This window comes from Tachypleus tridentatus, chromosome 6, assembly GCF_004210375.1.
Source record: "Tachypleus tridentatus isolate NWPU-2018 chromosome 6, ASM421037v1, whole genome shotgun sequence".
Taxonomy (NCBI): Eukaryota; Metazoa; Arthropoda; class Merostomata; order Xiphosura; family Limulidae; genus Tachypleus; species Tachypleus tridentatus.
Window position 1 is genome coordinate 123132866 of NC_134830.1, and position 14070 is coordinate 123146935.

General features: G+C 36.3%; 1 protein-coding gene across 5 annotated transcripts in view; it reads right to left on the reverse strand.

The window, feature by feature from the left end:
* The window catches only part of LOC143253520 (cell adhesion molecule Dscam1-like), a 42971-nt gene extending 29047 nt beyond the window's left edge, over window positions 1-13924 (reverse strand). For 3 of the 5 annotated variants that reach the window (XM_076507535.1, XM_076507537.1, XM_076507533.1), the window contains exons 1-4: window positions 11993-13924; window positions 10902-11028; window positions 10273-10428; window positions 9382-9502 (exon numbers count right to left, since the gene is read on the reverse strand). The gene's annotated coding sequence lies outside the window, so the exon portion shown is untranslated. The remainder of the gene's footprint in view (window positions 1-9381; window positions 9503-10272; window positions 10429-10901; window positions 11029-11992) is intronic. The other 2 variants (XM_076507534.1, XM_076507536.1) reach the window with 1 other exon arrangement.
* Between the last annotated feature and the right edge of the window lie 146 nt (window positions 13925-14070).

The window sequence follows — 14070 nt, forward strand, 5'->3', positions numbered from 1 at the left end:
TTTATACGTTGGATGACATGATTCTTGGTGATAACAGAAAAGATAGATCAAATTTATTCTTTTATTAACAAGTATGTCCAAACACGGTAATATGTTGTTTTCAAAAAATTAGCGAACTCTTAGCTGCTTAGCAAGTTTTCTTTACTACGCCACTACACTGCGACATACCTAATCTGCATTTCTGAGTAGAGTGTGGAGTTTCGTAAATCACAAGTCCAAAACTTTTCCATAAAAAGATCACATAAGAAAAGAGATAATAAGAGTATCCGAAGCTAGACCTTTAGTCTATTTATAGATCCTTTTACTAAATTGAAAATATGAGTTTTCAACACGAGTTTTATCACTTTTATCGCCTAAAATATCAAAAACTGGTACATTGTTTACATTTGTCTTCAAAAGGATAGCTGTATGAATAGTCACTTCCGTGAATAGTGATATAATATATTAAAACATATCAGTATAATTTACATTCACTTCACATTCTTGTTTAACAAACTGATATGTTTAATAGTGTTAATATTTTTTTTATCACACCTTAAAGTTTAGCTACACAACAGAAGAACGAGTCTAATATAAGAATTTTAATGCCAATCTTATGGTTGGTAAATAAATTGAAGATGTTGATTGGCTGGTTGACTTGGTGTTTTATTGCACAAAGCAGATTGGCTATCTGTGCCAAACATCAGGTAAAAAGTTAAAATTAAAGTGAATTTAGTAAAATTCATAAAAGGAAATTAAGGTAAAACAAAACAACGTTAAAAAACATAAATAGCATAAAACCAATGTTTACATGTAGTCTACAGTGGTAAAAAACAACAAAAGTAATACAAGGATTAAAGGACTTTCTGTAGCATAACTGTAATTATCACCAGGAAGACTAACAGGTAAGTATAAAAACCACCGTCAATCACCTGAAGTTGGTCTTTCCAGTGTTGGTTCCGAATTATTTGACGTTATGGCCATTTTCAAAAAGTAAGGTAATAAAAGTTTTAAAAGATTTGTGGAAAAATCTTAATAATAATTCGCCAGGATGACAAACGGGTAGTTCAAATAGCAGCGTTAGTCACCTGAAGTTGGCCTTTCCAGTTCCGCTTTCGAGTTATTTGATGTTACGGCCATTTTCTAATTTCAAATCGAACTAGATGGTTGTTGTTTTGAATTAAACACAAAGCTACACATTGGGCTATCTGTGCTCTGCCCATCACGGGTATCGAAACCCGGTTTTCACCGTTGTAACTCCGCAGACATACCGCTGAGCCACTGAGGGGCTCGAACTAGATGCACTTTGATTCTTAAAAGGGAATCACATTAAAAAAAGGTCTATTGTATAAATTAAAAAAAATTAATGGCCTTTAAAATACTAAAAACATTTCCAAGGTAGACAAGTATCACCATCACCAATAACACTGTCTAATGTTATGAACAAACCTTGGGACAGGAGATGTTTAAAATGGTGCCGTCGAGAGTTGTAACGATGATAAGAAAGTAAAATGTGGCTCATTGTGATCTGAGTGTTACACAGACTACACACTAGTGCATCAGTTCCAGATAAAAAAAAACGATGAGTTAAAAAACTGTGACCAATGTGAAGTCTAGTAAGAATAACTTCCTCTTTCTGATCCTTGTGAAGCAAGACGGCCAAAGTGCAATATAGGGTTTTATTTGGAAAAGCTTATTTTCACGTTGCTCACTCCAAGTTGACTGCCAGCTGGCATGGAGCCAAGCCTTGAATACAGGTCCATAGGTCCATGTATGGGACAGGCACAACGGTGATAGTGCCAGAGCACATAGACTTAGCTGCGGTGGCAGCGAGCTCGTTCCTACTAATACCAACGTGGTCCGGTATTCAGAAAAACTGGATAGAAGTAGATGTTAAAGAATATGCGTCAGTCGGTTTTGAATATTAGCGAGAACAGGGTATGAACTAACGTGAAGGGATTCCAAGGCCAGTAGAGAACTAAGCGAGTCAATATAAATAGTGCAGTTTGAGTACTGCTTAGCTGCAATATGATCCAGGCCAAGAGAAATGGTATACAGTTCAGCAGTGAACACAGAAGCTGTAGAGAGGATTCTGCACGCAATCACCGAACCACAACAAAACATGGCAGAGCCCACACAATCAAATGCACCATCTGTATATATAGGAATGGAAGGATGGTTCGAAAGATATTCAGCAAATAACAGACAATATTTTAAATCAGGAGTGCCTGCTTTTCTCAGATGATTAAAAGATAGGTCAAATTTGGTGGCTGTAAAAAGCCATGGTGGGATGGGCTGATCTGTGGATACAGCAATGTTATCCAAGGACAAACCCAATTCATGCAACTGCATCTGGATACGAAGGAAGAATGGCAGATCGTCTGTTCCGAAAAAGTATGGCTCACCAAGGAAGGAAAACAACCCCAGGTGGGATGCTCTGGTAAGGAATGAAGTTTCGAAGCATATAGTAAAGACAGTTGCAAATGGCAGAGGTGCAAAAAAGGTTCATGAGACTCAAAGTATAAATTCTGAACTGGAGAAGTGCAGAAATCCCCAGTGCAAAGCCGAAGTCCTTAAATGATGAATGGGGTCCAGCATCTTTAAGGCCGAGGTCCTAGCAGAATCATAGACCAGTGATCCATAGTTGAGTTTTGATCGAATAAGAGCAGAATATATCTTTAGCATAGAACATGGATTTGCTCCCCAAGTGGTGGAAGAGAGGACATGGAGGATATTCAATGCTCTTGTACACTTGACCTGTAGCTGCTTGATGTGTGGTATAAAGGTCAGCTTAAGGTCAGAGATAAATCCGAAGAACTTTGTCTCAGGGACCACAGGCAGTACTCTTTCACTGATATGGAGTTCAGGATTAGGGTCAATACCCCATTTGTCGCAAAAGTGCATGCAGACAGAGAGAAGTTAAAGCCATTTGCTGTGGTCCACTTCAGTAAACGATTGACGCAGTCTGTAGCTGCCACTCAATATACATCATGTTTGATGACTGACATGAGATCTAAAAGTCGTCGACATAAAGCCCATTTGCAACAGTGAGAGGGAGTTGTTCAGTGATGGCATTAAACTTTATACTAAAAAGTGTGACACTCAAAACACAGGCTTGAGGAACTCCAAGTTCCTATAGAAAAGAACGGAAAAGTGTCGAGCCCGTGCGAACTTGGAATTTCCTGTTCATTAAATTTTATAAAATAAAAATGGGCAAATGGCCACATAACCCATTTATACAGAGGTCTTGTAAAATGCCATAACTTCATATTGTATCATAATCCTTCTCAATGTCAAAGAATATTGATACAAGATGTTGTCGTTTGAGAAAAGCTTCTCTGACTGACGTTTCAAGTCGAATCAGGTGGTCCATGGTGGAGTACTGTCGTCGGAAACCATATTGGGTGGGCAAGAGGAGGTTGTTTGATTCGAGGAACCAAACAGGACGAGTATTAACCATCCTTTCTAAGGTCTTACGGAGACAGCTCGTCAAAGTAATTGGACGGTAGTTTGAAGGAGTCTTGGGATCTTTCCCAGGCATTAGGAAAAACATTCTCCTGCCAGATCTGGTTAAAAACAATTAGAAGAATATCAAGAGAAGCAGGAGAGATAGCGCAGCATGTCACAGTGTATATTATCAGGTCCAACAGATGTACTGCCAGATTGATGAAGGGCCATTTTTAGTTCCGCCAGTGTAAAGAGACAATTATAGTCAAAGAGACAGTCAGTTCAAAAGGAAAGAGGTGAACACTCTGCCCGAGTCTTGATGGCCAAGAAGGTGGAGGAACAAGCAGAAGTGCTAGATACCCGGCAATGCTTTGGGTATCAGGTTCTTCTAGGCTATCAGAGAGCAAGATCGAAAGGGGATCAGAATTGTAGTGCCCACTGACCTTTCGAATCCTGTCCCATATGACCTTGGAACTGGTGGTAGAAGATATGCTAGTTTTGAACTTAATCCAAGATTCATTCTGGCTTTGACGTCTTACCCATCTATCGTGTGCAGGGCCCGTTGAAAAGCAATGCAGTTCGAAAATGTGGGATATCTACGGAAAGTATTCCAGGCCCGTTTTTGAGCCTTCTGTGCCATGTGGCAGGCAGGATTCCACCACGGACGAGGATATCGTGGAAAACATGTCAAGGTTTTAGGAACACACTAAGCAGCTGCTTGTATAATACAGTCAGTTACTGCTGCCACAAAGTCGTCTATTGATGGCTGACTGACGATGGCAGGATCAAGTTCTGCGAGAGGAGTGAAAGTGGACCAGTCTGTCTGATCCAGCTTCCAGTCTAGTGGATTATTGTCATCCCTCCATGAAAAATAGGAGAATAATGAAGGGAAGCAAACCGAGAGATCAATAGCAGTAAAGGACTGACTATGTGCGTGAAAATAAGTGGAAGAACCAGTATTGAAAAGAGAAAGATTTTGATCAGAGAGCATACGCTCTCCAGAGCAACCCCTCCTATCAATAACAGCACTTCCCCAGAGGGGATGATGTCCATTAAGTCCCCCAGGATTAGAAAGGGAGACAGCAACTATTCAATAAGAGCATCAAGGTCTGATTGATCAGATGTCTCTCCAGGGAACAGGTAGAGAGAACAAACAGTGATGGTATGACCAAGGAAACACGGACGACTACGGCCTCCAAGGGTGTGTTGAGTGACAAAGACAGGGTAGGCACATGTTGATCAACCAACAGTGCCACCCCTCCATGTACTTGTCCATCGCACAGCCTGTCATTTCTGTACAGAGAAAACTGCCGAAAGGTGACTGTATTGGGAGATTTCAGAAATGTTTCTTATAAGGAAAGACATACAGGATGGTAAGAAGCATCAGTGTTTTGTTATCATCCAGATTAGAACGTAAACCTCGACAGTTCCATTGTATCAAGGTGGCCATTCTTAATAACGGGTAGATGAAGTGGCTGGAGAACCATTCTGTTTACGACCACGTCTTTTTTCCTTACTGTCATTAATCGGAGGAGGTCGATTAATGCCCTGGGTTGATTGGGCAGGTCTATAATAGTGACTGAGGACGCGAACGAATGATTGTTTTGCATCTTGGGGTGAGAGAAAAAGATGTATCTGAAGCAATGCCTGTATTTGAAACCAAAGGATGTGGATCTTGGGGTTTGTTGGAAGGTATGGGAGGAACAGAGATAGGTGTAGAAGTTGATTCATCAACCTTTTTAACCATGGAGGTCAAAAGGCTTTTCATTTGTTTTGAAAACGATTCTTTTGAAGACACAGAGAGATCTGTCTGCACTCCCACTGTAGTTGTGGAATGAAGTGCAGCAGCATATGTCCGAGATGAAGTGGCAGACAATAGTTTCCGAGCCTCAGGATAACTAATGTTATGAGTCGTTTTCAAACGCTGCACCTCTTTTTCCTCCAACCATTTTGGGCAAGAAAGAAAGTAGGAAGGGTGAAAACCATTGCAGTTGACACAATGTGGGTCCGTGTCACACTCATAGGTATCGTGGTCCTTGCCACCACAACGAGCACATGTCAGGGAACCACGACATGACGTCTTTGAGTGGCCGAACCTCTGACATTGGAAACATTGGTGAGGGTTTAGAATGTACAGTCATACCCTGCAATTTAGATAACCTGCCTTGATGGTGGCAGGTGCATATGGTTATGTAAATGTCAAAACGAGGATATCTGTTGGCAGTGAAGGTAAACTGAAAGAGAACCTTCCTTGGGAGGTCATCTCACCACGTACAGGAATCCACACTTAAGGGCTGAAGTTGTAAATGTTAAAGTTAATAAAGATGGTAAAATATTCATCCATAATAAAGAATATCAATCAAGAATGCTGAAGAGTTACTAAACGATGGTACTTAAGAAAATCAAAGTATGTAGATGGCGTTATCTTCTTTTTTTTAATTGTAAACTAACATTCACAGAGGCTGGTGTACAGCACATAGCAACTGTTTTTCACACTCCTGAAGATTAGGTGAAACTCTACTGAAATATAAAGAACGACTTTTACGACTGCCGATTGGTTACAAAAATATTCTAATTGTGTACTATAAAACGTTGTTTGTCTGTGGAAGAATATAATATTTTAAACAATCTGAGACTTTGTTTAAAATCAATAAAACCCCTTCTTTTTACAGATTATGTTGCCATAGTGTACAAAGTTATTACTATTAGACATTACTGAGCACGTAGCATGGGGTACGGAGAAAGATATAGAGAGGGCGTCTTATGCAGAGAGTAGGAAAAATATCTTAAGCTACAATAAAACATATTACTCACCGTAACGTGACGTTGGCATCAACAACGTAAACCAAAGAACTAAATCGTTACTTTCACGAAGAAAGGCTTGAACAGTTGTTGCTTTTTAAATACCCTCTTTCCAATACAGACAAATTAAATTTTAAATTTGGGGCTTCACGTTTTCCGTCCAAGTAAAAAATAATGATTTTAATATCAGGTTTGATTTGTTTTGAATTCCGCGCAAAGGTACTCGAGGGCTATTTGCGCTAGCCGTCCCTAATTTAGCAGTGTAAGACTAGAAGGAAGGCAGCTAGTCATCACTACCCACCGCCAACTCTTGGGCTGTTCTTTCACCAACGAATAGTGGGATTTACCGTAACATTATAATGTCCTTACGGTTGAAAGAGGGAGCATACTTGGTGTGACAGGATTTGAAAACGCGATCCTCGGATAACAAGTTGAGTGCTTTCCACTGTCCATCGACATTTGCAACAACTTGGTCGAGTTTCAAAGTTGGGAAAATGGGTACCAAGTGAGTTGTCATCTGAGGAGAACTTCAAGCTTCGAACCAACTAGTGACCGGATATGAGAAATGGGTACTCTTTTAAACCGTAAAGCACCGCCAACAGCGGCTGGTGCAGGAGATCCAGCTACATCACAGCCAAAAGCGAACCTTCACCCTTGGAAAGTCTTCCTTAGTGTTTGATGGGATAAAGGCGGTGTAACACACTTTGAGTTGTTACAGCCAAACCAGTCAATTACCGCTGGGAGATACAATTACCGCTGCAACTGGATCGATTAAACACTGCACTAAAGAAAAAAGAAAAGAGACCTGCTTTGGTGAATCAGAAATAAGTTGTTTTCCACATGACAATGCACGTCCTCACACCACTAGGATCACTTCCAGAAAAACTGAAAAGCTTGCCTGAGAGAAACTTCCCCATTATCCTGATTCTCCTGATCTTGCTCCTTCAGATTACCATCTTTTCAGAAGCTTGCAGCAGCATCTGAATGAAAAATAGTTTACTTCTATGAACGAGTTAAAAAATAGCCTTTGTACCTTTTATTTAAAACCACCTGATTTTTATAAGCATGGTACTGAAACTCCCGAGATGTTGGCAGACTGTTATTGAAAGTGATGGAAAATACATAATTGATTAAAGTTGTTGTTTGAGTTTTTTTTTTCTCCTTTTAAATCATAGTGTTACAAAGGACATTACTTATGGGATGACCTGATAATTTTTTTGTACTTTCATTTCTTATGTCGGAAAATTTCAAAGTTTAAAATGACAAATTGTACATCAAACAAGTTCGTTTTAAAACAATGCGTGAAAAGTTTCCTTGAAAAGCGAATATGTAATTTCTTATACAACTTATTTTTACTCTGCCCAGTGAAAGTATCGAAGCCCCACTGTTAGTATAAAAAGCTCTCAGGAGGGGGTTTAATAACTCACTTGTCAAACCTATAGGGTTTCCATTTTTCACAGTTTATCACACGATTTGGAATGTACAGTTATGACAGAAAGTGTTTGTACCCCTGCATCCTGAGTAGTTTTTTGCTCCTAACTTAAAATCTATCATGATTAGGCTAATAGATGTATCATATATTATAAATATTATACTAACACACATCTACATAAATTTTTATGTAAATTAAATGACAGATAAACTGTTTATAAACAAATAACCAAAACTAGGAGGAGCAGAAAGTGTTTGTATATTTCAGAACGTGTGAAAAAACTGATATTCCTGTTCAAATTTTGTTTAGTTTGGCAAATAAACTACATTATACCATTCCATAACTAGACACTGGGTTCATAATTATTGGAATTTAGTCAGCAAAAAATGTTCTTTCAGCAATTTAGTGCCGTCTCCGTCATTATCTGCTTGGTCATCATGGCGAACAGGAAACAACTGTTTAGTGATTTAAAAAACTGAATTACTGTAAAATACAAGTCTTGTGTGTTTCTTTCCGGTATTGCTACACAACTTAATGTGCCAAAATCTACTGTTCAAAGCATAATTGCCAAGTTTAAGCTTATAGGATCAACTGCTAACCTCCTTCGTTCCGGACGCCCCACCAAAATTCCAGAGAGAACCAAGAGGAAGGTTCTCAGAGAAGTTAGTAGGAACCCTCGTTTAACACGTAATGACATACAGAAACTAGTAGGGAAACTGGGGTTGAAGTAAGCACCTCTACAGTTATGAACATGTTACCCTCTTCTGGGTTCAAAGCATGCTGTTCTCATAGAATTCCATATTTAAAGCCTGTTCATTAGTGTGTCACTTTCTTAAACTATTACGCAGAGAAGTGAATACTTCGTGATAAAGCCCTGGTTGTGGGATATCTCGTGCTTTCAAAAAACAATAACAAAAAAAAATTAGACACGTTGTACAGAGAGGTGGGGAATAGGTCCACGAAACTTTCTTTGCAAAATAATATTCCAGTTAACACGTGAAGCTTACGTGCAAAGCAGTTATTATGTCAAGCACAACCTCATGCTAGCAATCTGGATCGTCTTTAATGTTTTCATAGGTTTGTTTCATCATAATTCATGTTCCATCGTTTCGAAATTATGATTACTTGTTTATTGAGTACAGATATGAGTCATATTACAAATAACACGTAAATATGTACATTACAAATACACCAAAGATGAATAAAAGCAGGAAAGTTATAATGAAATTCCCTTAATTATTCTTGACGTCAATGACTCGCAGGTAAGGAAGTGACGTCACTAAATATTACCACGTGACTTCTAGATATTAGGGTTAACCTGTTTCAGTTTCGTGCAGTGTCCATCGTTTAAATGTAAATTAAAAAGTACCAGCTCTTTATAAGATTCAAATTATGTGACAGAACACGTATAATTAAACATGTTAAAATAATTCATCATGGAAACTTGTCCATTTACACTTTTTCAAACAAAATATGAGTTAACTACTTTAACGTTAACTTCCAATTTCTTTCGAGAGTCTCGATAAAGTGTAAAAACACGTAATTACACACGTTCCTCTGTCTTTATTCTTCACCTTTCGATTTTTCATCTCAAACAACGCACGTGCTCGACTTCTGAGCGCAGTGACGTAACAAGGAGGTTAGTACATTATACACTACTAAGACATTGTTTCCAATAACTAACAAGTTTTCTTGGTTACTTTTACCCCATATTCTCTCACTTGAAATATCCCAAGGAATATCGTATCCCTTTCAAAGACCTCGGTATCACGTGGCTGATGTGTTCCCTGCATGATTGGAGGATGATCTTAGTCCAGTAAGCTACGTAGTTGGTTCTATTTTCTGTATAGATTAGTGTAATGTAAGGGCTTTTCAGAACTTAAACTGTCATCATATTCTACTGTTGGAAGTTTAATTACGTAAAAATACAATAATACATTGCAAGAATGCCATACAATAAAAAGTGTTTCAGAAACAAAAAGAACAAAAACGTGTAAAATGTTAAACATCAGTTTAATATCAAACTTTCCTTCATAACCTAACCTTCCCACGATAAACTGACTAGAATTATGTACCTGACAAGAAACGACCATTACCACAGCATAAGCTAACGTAACGAATGATTTACTTACTTTCCACTGTGTTTTTTCTTCACACAAGCCCAAACACAAACCACAGCACAAACAACAACAGTGAGGGAAACGGCAACAGGAATTATTAAACATAACCGGATATAGAAATTTAAACACGATACCCAATGAATTTACAACTTACATATAAAGTATTAATAATTTAATTAAAATTCTAAACAAACTAATAAACAAAGTTTGGTGATATAAATATTCATCCCTACAAGAGATAATCTGTATTCTGTTAGTAATGAAGGATAATCTGCTACCAGCACATTGATGATAAAAATGTTCGATATGATATAAAGATCTGGAGTTATTTTTGTCTCAGTTATCTCAAACTTTAAGATTATTTCTAATAATTTAAATAAAGTTGTTACTAGTATCAAATAACGATAGACTTAAAAGTTACTTAAACAAGATATTTCTATCAGACTTAAAAATCTTTGAATAGTCAGAGAATTACTAAACAATAAGTGTTACCGTAAACAGACAGACGGACAGCTTTCTCCAACTTCTACCCCACTCCGTTTTCAGCCTGACACAGGTAAGTTCCTGAATCTGTCTTCTTTCGTTAATCTACAGTGTTCCGTTGTCCAACACTTTCATCTTGAAGGTTTTGGAAACAGGAGTCAGAGTCTGAACGAAACAGTTTTATTACAGAAGTGTTGATGAAAAATGAAACAAAGTTATGCGAAAAAATTTTAAACAATTTAATTAACATTTGTTAATTATACGTTTGTAAAATTTCCCCAAACCAAGTCCGTTCTGACAATTGCACAGGGCAAGAGCTCGTGTGTACTTGCGAGAGGGGGTTTGAAAACAGTTTCCACATGACGACAATGGGATCTCTAGGGGTGTCACATGGTGACCTTTAGGAGTGGTTTTAATCTCCACTTTAGCGGGTCTATGCCGTATAGGTAAAGACCCATACCAGGTTTGGTCATACTAGCTCGAGAACTGTAAGCTGGACTTACACAAACACAGAACATAAGTTTAAGTAAAACAAAAGTTATAAACTAATAATTAATGTACTTTAAGGGGGCCTTACAAAAGGCTGTAATGTATCGAAACCTCCTTCTTCGATATTGGTAACTAGTCATAAAACCTACTATATTTTAAAACCGATTCCAGGTGAATCTAGCAGCTGGATAAACTCCGACAAAATAACCAATCAACGTCGTGCATCCAAGACAGCCTGGACAGTTTTCTCTAGTATTTGTTTCCAGAAAGGTGGCGCTGTTCAGGAGAAAACAGAATTTATGAACGTTTTAGTTACATTGATATAAACATAAATTTATATCAGTAACCAGAATATTGTTGTAAGTTGTGTAGATGTAGATTAATTAACTACACAAGATACGTAATAAAATGGGAATCTAAAAACCTTAAAATAAGGATCATAGCAAATGTAAAAAATTATTTATATATAATGAACAGAAATAGGCTGATATACTTAGACTAAGACACACCACACTAAGAATGAAAAAAATACTATTAGAAAATGTTTAGATAAAACACACATATTAACAATCACTTTAAATAAACCTCTCTGCCTGTTAAATGTAATTATTCTACAAATTTGTCTAATAAAATATAGCATGTGTACAGATTTTTACTTCATATATAATATGGAGGTTAGATCCATAGACATTGATTGTATAGTGTACAAAGCATTAAGTGTCCCTATGTTACACTCGCCTAATTTTCATAATGACTGGAAGTTCCTGTTTCATCTTTCTTAAATTTTTAAAGGGACATGAGATATGTGTACGAAAGCTAGTTTCAAGGGATAATGATAATACTATTTACACTAGAATTATGATGTTTTTTGCTTATGTTACATATAGAATAAACACATAGACTTTTAAATACGCCTATGATATTCACATTACCTTACTTAGTATTCTATAAAAGGTTTGGGCCAATATAACAAATTTCTATTTGTAGGCAGGCAAGTGGAGTTCCTTGCGAATCCTATAAGGATCCACTATCGTGATACGCGATATTCACTTTGTCATTTAGCAATCAGAGGAAGACACTTACAAAAATAATTTGAATTAGTAAATGTTACTCGAGGAAACATTACTGTCGTATCTTGTTTAATTACAGTATGTTTTATTGGATAACCTCTAACAATCAGCACAACTGTAAAACTGTAAGTATTGTTTAGTAGTGTAGTATTAACATTAGATAATTTTACCTCTAACGATCAGATCAGCTATAACACTATCAGATCCTGCTGTAATAGTGGCTGTACAAGTGTAGTTGGCTATGTCTTCAAAAACTATAATTTAATATCATTAAAAAATCTGAAAAATCGTTTAACTTCACAGTGTTGACTCTGTGGTCTAGTGACAAAGATTCTCAAGTCTTTTTCCACACAAGAACAACTACACACGACCTCCACCCTCGAACCCAGCTCAATATCAAGTGGAAAGTCATCAGGTTGTAGAATTGGCCAATCTGTGAGGTAAACGTAATTTCTCAGCATAATTAAAACCAATGAAAAAATATTTGAAAAGTTCCTAGGATTTTAATAGTGAGTTTTAACTTTAACAGTTAGATCTTATGTATAACTTTCTCAACCATCTATATTAAATACACCTCTATGTTTAAAAAACAAAAACAGTCTGTACATCCACAAATGTAGATAACTTTATAGATTATCGAAACACAATCATGTATGCTTTAGCAAACATACATAGAATATAGGTAGAGATATACTAAATACAAATATATTGGTTATGCATTCTAATTGAACTAATAAATACAATAAAAGTGAACCGTTATTTAAAGAATAAACATGAGTATAATATTTCTGATATTTCACAAATATATTAAAATATTATAGCTGTCAATATTTTATATAAATATAATTATTTACTAACTTACCAACTGCCATTGTTGGTGTAAGACACAAATGTCTGTCAGTTTTGGGTAAGAAAAGTTCATACCCTGGAGGGTCAGGTTCTTTATGACTTCTTCCTCCTCCCTCGTACTAATGTTCTTGACGGATTGGTATTTGTAATTGTAGAACTGAATATTATTTTGATCCTTTTCAGAGCAATGTCCATGTATTGTGGCTCATATATAGTGATTATTTTATTCTATCAGCAGAATGTCAAGTTTGTTGGTGGCATTTTTTTTATTGTTTATATATATATATATATATATATTTATTAAAATTTATATATATATATATATATATTTTTTTTTTATTTATTTTTATATTTAAAATATAAGTTAACTGGGGAGAGATATTTAGGACTAGCTTCATCATGTATGAGGTACCTGTCTAGAAGAGTAATTCGTTATTCATCCAATTCTTATTAAAGTACATTATTGTAATATGTAGGAGTCTATCTGGTATGGTTGGTATGTTCGAGTATTTGTGAATGAACTGAGATGATATAGTTCTTGGAACTCTGTATGCATTAACTGAAACAAGATGAGCACAGCTAGTACGTTCAAACTTCCCGCCATTTCCACACTCACCCACCTTCTTGAGAGGCCACATTCTTTGTTGCAGGAAGATACCCGTGTTAAGCATAACTGTTACTGTAGATCTTACGTTCAGTCTAAGCTCTATCGTTTTTTCTCTGCTTCCTTAACTTGTTTAATTCTTGTTAGGAACTTCTTATGGATACAATAAATATAATAGAATTTCTAAACCAACACAACGTACATTACTTTCATCAAGAAGTTATTAGTTATACGATTTGCACATTGACAAAACGTCTTCTACTACACACAAGAAACAACGCCATCTTACCGAAATACTTTAAAACAACTGAAACATAATTAATATAGAACATTATACAATTCCTTGTTTCAAATAAAACAAAAATATGACCAGTGTTGAAGTGGAAGTCGGTGATCACTTTTTATTATTTTTTTTATACCGATGTAAACTTACTCAAAACAATTATAACCCTAAATAGTATATGAACACTTTGAACTCAACTTATTGCACTCAGTATTTTTGTTTTCTGTTTATAAATTTTTAATAATATAATTCTCATTTTATTGAATTTTCTGAAAACTTTATAGATTTTACGAGTAGAAAGTTCGGCAATAATTTGTTTATATAAATTAGTACAGCTAGGATAAATAAAAAACACAAATATATTAATAGGTGTTACTGTAACTTGTAGTTCACAGGATACAAATATGTATTGTAGTTTACTGGATACAGTTGTTATAAGTTGTGGTTTACTGAATAAGAATATAATGACTGGTAGTTAACCGGATAGAGGTAGTGACTGGTAGTTAACCGGA